Below are 12,287 nucleotides of genomic sequence, written 5' to 3'. Positions count from 1 at the left end.
AACATTTCGCGGTAATATCTTTGATGCTGAGCCAGCATTTTGGGATGTAGCCCTTATTACCCTAAAGACATACAGGTACGTCCAAAAGTGGAGCGGAAGAAGAACCTTTAGGACGTACCTGTGCATTATGCGTTTTTCACAGGAGATGTCCTGCCTCTGCATGGGAGATCAGGTTGTCTATTGACAGCCCGGACTCCCCCTGTCAGCAGAAGCCAGCATCCCTGGCTTCCTGACAACTGATTGTGTGCAATGGCCCGTGTGCCGGTGCATTGTTACATAAGGAACGATCACAAAATCAACATTCCCTTCAATGTATGTGGGGTATGTTTGTAATCAGGAGAATGTTGCTGAACATAAATTTGGGTCAATGTTCATCAGTGGCTCCTACTATGTACAAGAAATTGTTAACAAAATTGCAAAAAAAAAAAATTAATGTCTATGAAAACTAATATTAATTATATTTCAAACTGGAAAAAAAAAATACTCAAACCTTAAATATCAAGAGGAACAGATTGTCAGCTTCAACGAGTTAGTATAATTCACTTTTCTTTTTTGTTTTTAGCATGTAGTGGTTGAGCAGATGTTGTCAGACAGGAGCTGGCCATCTCCTCAGATTGGATGAGAAGTGATATGCATCTCATTAAGCACATCATAGAAAGTACTTTCAAGCATGCCGTCTTAACAGTTTGTGAGCAAGGTTGTGAATTTCATAGTGTCACTTTTACTACTTGTCATGTCAATGAGATTGCTTCTGAGATCTGAGTAGAGAGGCATCGGACTTAGTACCCTGCAGCTTTTCCCATCAATGTTCGGGAACAAGTTGTTGATCTTAACTTCTTTTGTGAATGCTATGCTGAATGTTGGAACTGTTACACTTTAAGATTTATGTCTAATTTAAAAGAAAGACAAGTTGCTTCTGATTCTGATGCAGTTTGAAAATGGCAACCAGCGGGCTGTTCTAACCTGCTGGAGCACCACGTTGGTTGCTAAGATAATAAGAAGCCTTTTCAAACTTTGCATCAAAATGAGTATTTTTATATAACCATGAGTATTTCTAACATTTACTGTGAGTGCAGTGGTTTGGGTTCTGAAATTCATAATAAAATTGATGAGCAAAAAATATCAACGTTCTTCTAACACAATTTTCAGCCATTTTGAACCTAAATCCTTGCCTTTAGGAAGTATCTGATTTTTTTATACTGTCATATGCTGATGATGTTACTGACCAATCGGCAACATTCTCTTCCCTTACGCTTGAAGCCTCAATATTTGGTGTAAACACAATGTATACATACCTTGCATATACTCACATGATATGTCTGACATGGGGGGGCTCGACATCTGCTCCCATGGATTGCCCTGAGTATAAAGTAGTTCCCTGTGTTGGATTCTCCCTAACATGTGAAGACTACACATTAATTTTATAATTAACTAACGGGCATTAATGAAGGGTTTAATGTCTGCAGATAATGACGAGTAGAAGGGTTTAAAAATATCTATTTAATATTTTCCCTGAAATCACTAACAAGAGGAAAAGTATTTTAAGAGAGAGAATATTATGTAAGCAGTATGATCATCTACTATTCAAAAATAATTAGCAGATTCCCTTTTAGAAGTATGTTTAATGGGGCATTGTATAGTAGAATATAAAGGGTGCAAACTGGTAATGTACAGAATTACACAATATTGTATTTTTCTCACATGTGCCAGATGTGCAATAGGAACCTCTACTAATAATCTCATCTGTCCCACGGTTGAGATCTCAAAGTTAAAAGACTGCCTCAAAGCAAGAGGGGTTTTGTTTTACCCTCCCCATGTTTTAGGAATGTGTTCGTTGGAGAATAGACACCAAAAATCCAGCATGTTTATGTCCTTACCACAGAATGTCTTTAGAAGAGGGAGAGCGTATCCAGGGACTCGAAGCACAGTGAACGGCACTGTACGCAGCCTTTTAGAACAGAAGATTTTTATGAGTGCCTATTAGCGTGGGTTGAAAACTTGGCTTTATCTCTTAACTAGAGTCTATCACTAAAAAAGTAAGCATTCTTTATTTGAAAACATGTAAATGATGCTGCATCTGATATTTAATGTGATCCTCACTTTGTTTTTATTAATTTAATTAATTTATTTGATTTTAATTAAACTGATTGCAAATGCTGATGTGTTAGCCACCATTCATCTCTATGTTAGTACGGCTGGCTTGATATAATGTAACCTTGATTTGTAATAACACCTGGGTAACGGGTATTGTGCACTAATGGAGAAAGGAGGGATAATCCCAACATTTAAAAACCTTGAGGGAAGATATTTTGTGTTTTGCATTTTGGTTATGGCCATATTTAGTTGTGAGGAAGTTATTTTATCTTTTGTTCCTATGATTAGTTTGATTTGAAAAAGAAAGTTATGTTGCCATCTATTAGAGTGCTTATTTACTGCTGTTCTGCCTGCTTTACTGGGAGTTGGAAATCAATATTCAGCTAATGTATTGGCTCAGTACCGTTTACACAGTCTAATTCAATCATTATGTATTACTTTACTTGCACTTACACATTTTCTCTGTACATATCCCACAGCATCAAAAATGTTCCACAGAACTATTCCCTAATGATAAACATTAGCTTCAACCACCAAAGACAACATTATCTGAATTCAGGGCTGCAATGGTGGTACCTGGACACTATGTTCTTGCACACTCGTTATATGTTTCTTCTATAGCCCACCACAAAACAAATAACATGTATTTAGATATCAAGGACATGGTTGTCTTTTATCATTATTAATAATAATAATATTAATAAAAATAATCAGACCCATATATACTGAGAAAAATATATATATGAAAAATCAGATTTTACAAGGAGCTAAAAGAAATAGCAAGAAGTAGCAGTACTTGAAACCTTGGTGTACTTGCTATTAAGCCACAGAAATCTAATTATATTGTAAGTGTATAAATGTTATGGTTTAAATTTGTTTAAACATTAATACAAATTAAAATATGTAGTTTGCAACTAGGATTCATTATAGCAACTGAGATCATTTTCCATGTGAAACAGAAGGGACAGCAGACACTTGAAGCAAAGCAAGAGTGGGATGAAGGGTATAGGATACCATGAAAGGCTACATTTTCACAAGAGCCATAAACTGTGAAGGATTCATTAGTAGAAGTTTACACACTTATTTGAGCACCTGTCCCTGTGTGGACCTCCTATAAACATGACTTTAATAAAATGTCCTGAGGACCAAACTTGGGAATCTAAGAGGGGACCAGAAAATATAATGGGCCATATCATTATGTGCGTTGGAGGATTAAGATACGAAAAAAAGAACTCAAAGTATAATTAAAGCTGGTTTTAGTAATAAATCAGCACTTGGTGATACAGGTTGCCATCTTGCAGGTGATGTGCTCAGCAGGCAGCCTGTTAAAGTTTCCAAAAAAAACAGGTAAGCATTAGAAGGACCAACATTGTGCTGCAGGACTAGATTTAAAAAGGTGTTCCCAAAATCAATGGCCAATAGCACAGGTGCTCAGGGTTTTTATACTAAAATATAAAATAATATAATAAAATGATTAATCCTAGTGAGAAAAGATCCTGAGAGTTTGCGTTAAAAACGAACAAGGTAACAATAATATGGCATTATTTTAAAATAATTCCAGAATTAACATGAGTTATGTCTATATTCTTATAAATTAAAATATTTAATAGGATGATTACTCGTTCTATTCCTTGCACTTTGGTTTTATTGTATGCTCACATGAGAAATGAACATTCCTAAATGAGTAGCAACCCTACACCAAGGTTATAGGGATCATCAAACCCTTATCATATTCTGTACAAAGACTTCCTATGAAAAAATAAAGAACCACAAGATAAATAAGGTCACATTTGATGGGTCAAAGTTTTTAACACCGCTAAATGTTCTTGTATTAACAACAATGGCAAATTACTTCTGGATGAGAGAACAGGTAAGTTGCTGATTCTCCTATAGACACCAAAATGAATCTGTATTCCAACAGGAATTGCTAATGAGCGGTGCTGCTAACACAGGCTGGCTATTGTATTGCAGATTTTTAAAAGCAGCCGTTACAAAGACTCGAGTCTGAAATGTCCATTTCCAGAATGAAGTTCCCAGAGTTGTCTTTTAAGACCAGCTGTAAGTGGGTTCATTCTCTGTTCAGCCTACTCAGTAGCCACATGGAAAGGATAGATAACTAAGCTGCCCTCATTAATCCTTTGCATTGTACACACGCTTGCCCAAGTTAGTGAATTGTTTTTCAGACTACATGTTTCAACACTAGTCATTTTTTTGTGATTCTTTCAGACACAAAATAATTACACATGCCCATTTATATTATTCCAACCAAGCGAATCTGCAATATTATCAATCACGAACCAAACAGCAACAAATGATTCTTGTTGTATTTGAAACTATTGATACTTTTTGCAGCGTAATTTGTAATCTTAATATGCAAAATGTCAGGTTTTTTAGATATACAAATATGATAGATCTTATCACTGACACTGTATTTTAGCTATCATATTATTGCTTCTAATAAAAAATACATGGACAAAAGTATTGGGACACACCTCTTTTACTAAATTCAGGTGCTTCAATCAGACCCATCGAGCTCCTATCCATGCAGTCTGCAAATACAAACGTGTGGAAAAAATGGGTCGTTCTGAAGAATTCAAGCGTAGTACTGTGATAGGATGCTATCTTTGCAATAAGTCAGTCTGTGAAATTTCATCCCCGCTAGAAATTCCACCGTCAACTATATCTGGTATTATTGGAAAGTTGAAGTGTTTGGGACCAGCAGCAACTTGGCCACCAAGCGGAAAACCGTGTAAAGTCAAAGAGCATTAATATCAGCACAAATACTGTGCGGCAGGAGCTTTATGGAATGGGTTTCCACAGTCAAGCAGCTGCATGCAAGCCTCACATCACCAAGTAGGATGCCAAGCGCTTGATCGAGTGGTGTAAAGCACACCGCCAATGGACTCTGGAGAAGTATAAACGTGTTTTGTGGAGCGACAATTCACGCTTCTCTGGAGATTTTGTGTATCCTAAAACAATGATAGTTTATTTATTTATTCAGAAAGTATTTTGCCAAGAAGAATAAACAATTTAATTGTAAAACAAATGCAAAGGAAATAAATAAAACTAAATATTTGGGTGTGAAATACTAGGTGACTGATTTTTTGGGGGGATTGATTTTTTGGGGGGGGTCTTAAAGAGGAGAGAGATTTGAGAATTTCTGAAAGGCTGGTCCGCATATGGAAGATTTCAATATGTATAGCTTGGAGGAGAGATAAGATATGACCAATGACTGATTAAAAGTTTTATGAGCCTTTACATCAGGAAAAATAGGTGGACTAGATAGGCCAAATAGTTCTTATATGCTGTCAAATTACATGTTACAATCTTTAAATATGGAACCATGAATACGTTGTTGGAAGCAAGATCATACCTTTTGTGGGGTGAGAGGAGCAGCTACAAGGTGAGGAACGCATAGGAAGCCACCCAGTAGGATTACCCCAGATGTTACTTCAGCAGATAAGACGTCAGCACTGGGTGGGACCTTCAACTTTCCACCAGATGCCAAGAGTCCTAGTTATAATTGTAGTTCAAAGTGGACCAGTAGTTGTAGAAGGTGTGAAAAGCTAGAATAAGTATACTGTGTAGGTAGGTAGGCAGCATTTCAAAGAATTGGTTGTGCGCTGTGTTTTTATTTGACGTGTTGTCATGTTCCCTTATAGCCTTTTACATTGATCCAGTATGTTCACATTATTTGGCCTTGGAAAACCTATTTGTGAGTGCCATGTCTTTTTAGATTTTTCACGGTCCAGTAGAAGACCAAGCCTTTCACTGGCTTGTTGATAAGCATCAGCATTTTATAAAGCCTTTAAACCTGCTAAAAGAATAGATAATTATAGTTTATACTTCCATGGTGACAAAACAGAGAAAAGATATTCAAATGCTGTCACTGCTAGCTGAAAAATAATTTCCATTAAAATAACTATAATTGAGACTGACTCAACTGAGCATTAGGCATTGTTTTGTTTTTGTTTTTTTCTAAGCTAGAAATCCAACATTTCGGTGAAAGAACACAAATAAATTTGAACGTTGAAAGATATGTATAGTGTGTAACTTTGAGAAAACTTTTAGGGTATTTTTGTCCGGGACAGTCAGCAGTTACTGTGCAGATATAGCACACACCTCTTAAAGGAGGACAAATGACCCAATTATAAAATAAGATTTGAAGTTTTCATATACAGTCGTACCTTATTGTGTAGATCACAGACCTATCCGTGTTTAGTAATTGTTAAGAGGCTGTGAACATTTAGATATCTTATTTAGGTATTTCATGGTCTGTGACATAGCAGACAAATCCATCAGTCATTAGAATCAAGGGAGAGAATTATTTAAAACCACCCATGGCTTTTCCCACTATCTGTGGATCAGAAAAAACAAGAGGATTCCAAAGCTCTCACCAACTCAACTTAAATGCAGATTATGGGGTCAGCTGAGATATATTAAAACCTCCAGTAGCTGTGTGTCACCTTTTAGGTGGATACACAAAGGATGTCTGAAGTGACCTACTTCTACTCAATAAGGATAACATTCATTTACTTGCTACACATACAACAACATATATAATTTTAATTTATTTTACAAAATATTTCATAAATAAACATCATAAAACATCACAAGCAATTGACCTGATACACTAGGGCTGAAGACTTGTATTCTTCATAAATGAATCAAGATGTTTGCACTACTGCCTTTGCTTATAGATTACATAATCTTTTATACAATATGCATCCAAATGTTTGCCTGTCAATGAGACTTGTGTCGTAGTCCGGTACATGAGTAAGGCCATTGTGGGAACACTTAAAAAGGACAGCCAAATGTTTGGAAAAAAATAGACGTGATTCTTTGAACAGCCTCTGAAACCTCCTAAAATAAGTTAATAGGTTATGTTATGGTACCTCGCTGCATCACTTCTAAATGCAACATCAGCTTTGAGACCACAGTATTTAGATTGATGCTAAAAGTTTACAAGGAACCTGCAACCAATCAGATCCAGCCTACTATTTCCCTTTTTTGTCCTTTATGTGATACATGTATTTTTTAGGTCCTGTGGAATCTGACCATGATGTTCTATAATCCATAACTCAATTTTCTAAGTATGATGCATAAAAGGGTGATGCTAAACACCCCTATATCAATTATATATATATATATATATATATATATATATATATATATACACACACACACACATACACACTCAAGGGCAAAAAAATCTAAATAATTGTTATTATAACATTGTATTTATTGAAAACAGGTATCATTGCCAGTTAGACATTTTAATGATTTGTGAAATAGTTATGTTTAAATGAATATAGTCATGTGGAAGTGAAAGAACACCCTCTTTGAATTCTATGGTTTTACACATCATGACATAATAACAATCATCTGTTGGAGAAGCCATGTGTGAACAACGAAGTACACCTTATGATTCCATAGCTTGTAGAGAACCCCTTTTAGCAGCAATAACTTGAAGCAATCGATTTCTGTATGACTTTATCAGTCTGTCACATCGTTGCGGAGGAGGTCTACAATGTTGCTTCAGTTCATTAAGATTTGCAAGCATCTGTTTATGCACAGCTCTCTTAAGGACCGGCCACAGCATTTTAATTGAGTTGAGGTCTGGACTGGGCCATTGCAACACCTTGATTCTTTTCTTATTCAGTAATTCTGTTGTTTAAGCATAGGATGCCCTCAAGCTAATTCTTAAACATTAGTGTTCAATCTGTCCTTATATCTTTCCCTAATTACTTTATAGTGTTAAAATACATTTTCTAACAAATATCCAGCATTAAGATATACAGCGTACAGCAAATGTTTGTTGCACATAGAAAATGTATATGCTGCCTGAAGAGTTAAAACGGTTTGGCACAAGGTACATGTGGACATTCAGTAAGGCTGCTTTTATTGTGCCTCCTCATTATATTTGATCATTCTAACAAAATGCATCTTGCATGCCTTTGCTCTTTTGCTTTGAACTTTTTGCTTTAATCACAATAGGAGGTAGAAGGATAGCTCAAGTTGATCCATTGTTACATTGTCACATACTTGTGGTATGTATTTTAGGTTTGTTTGAGTCTATATATCATTAAGCTCTGAATTAATTATAAATAAAAATACAATTATCATTCCCTGCTTGTGTTTAAGTTTAACAATCAGCATTAATTACTTCTGTGGATATTGTAGGAAACAACTTGATACAGATAGCAGAAACAGGAGAGACAACCCCTCAAGAAGGAAAAAATCACTTATATGTGCAAATACCTTGACGATGAAAGAAGAAGGGAGCCTGATGTGGAATTAGCGGGAATCTGGTGTAGTGGAAAGGCCCAGCTATGTAGAAGTTACATAACAAAATAAATGAAGACCTAATCATATGCAGCCAGGCAGAGACTGCAGTAGAAACCACAAGCACAAGTACATGATTTGTCAACCTCATTTTTTGTGAATTATTTTAAATACTAAATTGCATTAAACTGAACTTGTCTTTAAAAATAAGTGATGGGTGATTTAAAAATAACCAGTTTATTTCCAGGGGTAGAAATTTTTATTTTCATAAAAAGGGGGGCCCACACTTTTTTTTCTTAATGTGTTTGTTTTTTTTTAAAACACATTTATTGGTAATGGGTGGTTTAGTGATTGGGTACACAGTTATCTCTCTTTCACTCTCTTTCACTCTCTCTCACTCTCTCTCTCTCTCTCTCTCTCTCTCTTTCACTCTTTCCTACTGCTTTCTCTATATTCAGAAATCAAGCATTTTGCACATCTTTGACATCTTTCCACAGTCATAATCCCTCTCTCTCTCTTCAAATGCGTATCAGCCTTAGCGAACAATGTAGCAGACAGTGTCATCTTTACCTCAAAGGCTAAAAATGCATTAGCCTCAAAGCCCAGACACTGGGCACGAGTTCATGAAATTAGGTCATTCTCGTATATCGAGCACCATGGAATAGGGCAAAGCTTTATTGGAAAAATCCAACATAAGCTATCATCAGTTGAATAATTGCAGCTATAGATTTATTTCAGAATAGATGGGTTGAAAAGTTAACTAAAAAAGGTTAATTAAAACATTCTTCAAATTAGTCAATGAATATTACTAAAGAAATATAGGATAAATCATTTGCTGAATCTGTTAATTGTTACTTTGGGATATAGCTATATTAGATATATTTTTACACATTCTTCATAGATCAAGAATATAAGATTCCTATCCGCACAATGCCGCATTAAGCTAGCTGGATATTTTATTGTGTGGACAGAGTCCTATATTATGGCCGTATCTGGGGCCTCTCCTGGCTTGACCCAGAGTCTCTGGGATGAAGTGGGTCTTCTGGTCAGTTGTCACACTATATGGCGGTATATTGTTTAGCCTAACACTATGTCAAAGTACCCCAAGTTTAGGGAGTCCTGTCTATCTCCTAAGGAGCTGAATCAGTGACTGCATTGCATTTTAACCCAAAAGAGACTTATCAATTTAATGCCTTCTCTTGACACCATTAAGGAGGCACCTGTGTGGCAGGAGGGAGCACCTAAGGTTTGGTCAGAATCTGCACATATTTTTGTGAGCTGTGAATATTTGGAGGTTCTGGTCAAGCCTTATGGTTGGGGTAATTTGACATAGTGCCAGACTTAGTATTATATGGCCGTGTAGTGTAACGGAATGCCCTAAATGTATGTCTTATGTGTTTCTTGACTAGTATTAGATGGGTATGCACTGAATTCTTGCTTTGTTTTATGGATCGTATGTGCTTAGTAACCAAATACATTTGTTTAATCTTTATGAAGGCACGTTAGTACAGAAATCTATAAAACCATTTTCAGGTTGGTGTCTAAAGAATCAAATACTTTTTTATATAACTTGTTCATAGAGCGGTATACCTTTCCTAGGCAAATACAGTAAAATAATATAAAACTAAAGCAAAATATTGACACAAGTATATGAATGTTGGTAAATCGGTGACCCTCCAGCTGTTCCAGGAGCAGCCTGTGACTGTGTTGGCTCCCAATAACCTGATGGCCTTGAAGATGCAAAATCTTTGGGTTAGTAAAGATTTAAGTAAAATACTGTAAATTTAATATATGTGGGATCTTTAAGAATTACACTGGAAATTGAAATTTGTTTACATTGCCTAGACAGTATGAACAGAAAGCCCCTGGTGTATCATAATTATGCTCATTAGAGCAAATGAATGATGTTTTAAGAACGTGTTTACCTTTGGGCGATTCTTATGAAGCGCTGTTTCTTTGTGTACTAGAAATAAAGTCTTGTAGTTTAGTTGGGTGAACCATCTTTTTGATAATATTTTAGCTACATTGGTCATTTTTGCTTTGCCCCATACTACATAATGGAATAATTTTCATGATAATTCCTTAGATTGCGTGAATGCCATGGTATACTTTTTATAAAACAGATGTGAAACCTCTGTTATGATTGATAAAGCATCCTGACTCTGGTAGTTCTATTGAGACGTATATCTCTATCTAAGGAATCATTGTCAATAAGTATGCTAAAAGGATTCGTCATCAAAGTGCTCTCATCTTTTCTCTTCCCATCCCATAGTTATGGCTGCATTAAAATTGTTTAATAAATTTGTACACTAAAAGAACACAGTGTGCCAAATGACTCTCACGAAAAAATTTTTTGGACATACGGTTTTTCCCCTATGACTTTTGCACCGGGCATTAATTAGCCTTAGGCCAGATCAGCATGGATCTGTCCAGGGCTGGAAACGTTAATACACAGAATGCCATTTACATAGAGTATTAAACGATTTTTCTTGCGTTCAGCAGTGGAGCTCCAAAACTTCAATCAATCTCTCTGTCTGCTGATTGATGGTCACCAATGTAATTAGTATGGCAAAGTGCACAGTCACATAAGCACATTTGTTTAGAGGCTTAGAGTAGGTGAAATTGCATTTTCCAGGCAGTGTTGTCAGTTTCTTTCCGAGAGAGAGGGAGAGAACAAAATGCATTAGTCACATGGATGCAAAGTAAGCTGCCCGTAATTTGATGGCATTGCACCGGCACTAAAACACGGTAAGTGGGCTGCTAATACAATGTTTGCCTTTTATAATAGATTTTATGGTTTAAGATACAAAGGTGTAGATCTAGAGACAGAATGCTACTGTGTTCTATCATATATGATTGTATTGCTGGACTAGAAGCCGTTCTAAAACCAAGTAGTTGTTTTTTATTCCTGTATAGCGTTATGAAATGAATGTGTTATTGGTGCTCATTTTAAAAAAAGTTAAAGAAATGATTTATAGGATCTCCAGATTGTAGGATGTCCTGCAACAAGTATTAAAGTCCCATAAACGAGTGCTACAAATACACGTTCTGTGTTACAACTGCAACAATTATTTAGTATTTCAAATACACAGACAACTTTAGGTTAGGTTTCATTTCTTTCAATATATCTTCAATAATGGATAAAGCCTTGAATGAGTAAGAAACCAAAACTTGTTTGTTATTCAAACATCGTTCTGCAGAGACATGGACAAATGTGGAGTGATATTTTGGTCTGGCTCAACACAATGACTGCTAAGCAAAATAAATCCTGTTTAGTATTCCCCCCCAGCTTGTACCCATTTTTTAAACATACTGGTTATATCAAATGAGGCAAGAACCTTTATAATATCCTACTAATAACGAAAATATTTAGAACTTCAGTGCCACCATTATGCCATTAAATGTAATAATTATAAAATGTTTAACTGCTTTGCAATACTATATGATTTATATGTGTGATGTAGTGTATTATGGGTAGTATGTCTCTACAATGCGGTTTTTAAACACATTTTCTTTTCAGCATATATGTTTGTATGCTATCATAATTGTAACAGTATGGTTACAGTGCTTGTTATTAATCCATTCTGCTACAATGTCTTACAATGTGACTCTTAATTTGTATATGCGGTGTGAAACTACTGTATGTATATTAAAATCATACATTATCAGACACCCTTTAAATATATCTAGTACACTTCATTCATCTACTTCTTATTATGATATGCACCTTGGGGTACAAAAGTTCCATGCTAAACTCTAAGGAGTTTTAAATATGAATTTATTATAAAGAAGACAATGTTGTGTTCTCTAGTCATTAATATAATGGAAATATTTATTTGGTGACAAAAACATTTGGAGCACAAATTGAAAAGTGATAACAAAGTCAAGCCACTGTGTATGCTGCGTTG

The 12,287-nt window shown here is 35.6% G+C and overlaps 1 protein-coding gene across 2 annotated transcripts in view; it reads left to right on the top strand.

Annotated features, from left to right (window-relative positions):
- The window catches only part of NRCAM (neuronal cell adhesion molecule), a 73,816-nt gene that overhangs the window by 20,949 nt on the left and 40,580 nt on the right, over nt 1-12,287 (top strand). The gene's annotated exons all lie outside the window — the stretch shown is intronic.

The sequence above is a fragment of the Spea bombifrons genome, chromosome 4 (genome assembly GCF_027358695.1).
Source record: "Spea bombifrons isolate aSpeBom1 chromosome 4, aSpeBom1.2.pri, whole genome shotgun sequence".
Classification (NCBI taxonomy): Eukaryota; Metazoa; Chordata; class Amphibia; order Anura; family Pelobatidae; genus Spea; species Spea bombifrons.
Note: the sequence above shows the minus strand (reverse complement) of the source record. Positions and strands in the feature narration are given on the sequence as shown.